Here is a 1,269-nt window from a genome sequence, read left to right on the forward strand (position 1 = left end):
CTGAGATATGGCAACTGGCTTCCCAAAGGACAGACGATCCAAGAGAGCACATGCCCAATACAGAAGCCACAGTTTTTTTTATAACCAAACATTTTAAGTGACATACCATTATTCCTACCATATTCTATTCAATAGAAGTGAGTCACTAAGTCCACATTTGAGAGTAGGGCATTAAGTTTCATTGCTTGGAGGAAAGCCTAGCAAAGAATTTCAGGAAATAATTTTGATATCACAAGTTTATTTCTGGACTGTTTCATTAATCTACATGTCTATTCCTTCTCTTATATCAGTGTCTTTATTTAAACTGTAGCTTTTTAATAAGACTTAACTAGTTGAATAGTTTGAGTCCTTCAAATTTATTGTGCTTCAAATTTATAATTTTTGGCTACTCCACTTGCTTTGTCTTTCCATATATATTTTAGAGTCAGCTTGTCTATATCCATAAAAATTCCTACTGAAGTTTTTATGGGTATTGTGTTAAATCTGTAGATTAAATTGATGAGAACAGACATCTTAAATGCATTGTCTTCCAATCCATAAATATGGTATGTCTATTTAGATCTTCTTTGATGTCATTCAACATTTTGTCATTTTTCAGCATAAAGATCCTGCACATTTGCTAGATTCACATCTATTGATTTCTTTCCTTTTGGAGTCACTGCAAATGGAGTACATTGTTCAAATTCATTTTCTAGTTATTGTTAATATGTAGGTTAATTTTTGCATGTTAACTTAATGCCTTGTGACCTTACTAACCTCATTAGTTCCAAGAGCTTTATCATTGATGCCTTGGAATTTTCTAAGTGAACAATCATGTCATCTTTGAATATAGACCATTTTATTTCTTCCTTAAAAACTGAATGTTTTGGGGATTTTTTTTGGCCTAACTGAATTAGCAAGAACTTCCAGTATGAGGTTGAATAGGAGTGTTCGGAGTGGACATCATGATTTGTTCCTATCTTAACATCATTCACTTGATCACCATCAAGCATTATGTTCGTTGTGAGTTTTATTAATTTCTTTTCTAATTTTTTGAGATATTATCATGAATAATCAAAAGTTTTTCTTCATCAATTAATATGATCATGTATTCTTTTTTCTTTCTTATTCGATTTGGATATGAGTCAGTTTATCTTCTAGTTTATTTTTTTCTCTGTTATCTCTATTCTGCTACTGAGTCCCTCCAACAATTTTTTTTGGTAAATTTTGTTATTGTAGTTTTTAGTTCTAAAATGTCCATTTGGTTCCTTTTTATGTATTATCTATTTT

This window comes from Pteropus alecto, unplaced genomic scaffold (assembly GCF_000325575.1).
Source record: "Pteropus alecto unplaced genomic scaffold, ASM32557v1 scaffold78, whole genome shotgun sequence".
NCBI lineage: Eukaryota > Metazoa > Chordata > Mammalia > Chiroptera > Pteropodidae > Pteropus > Pteropus alecto.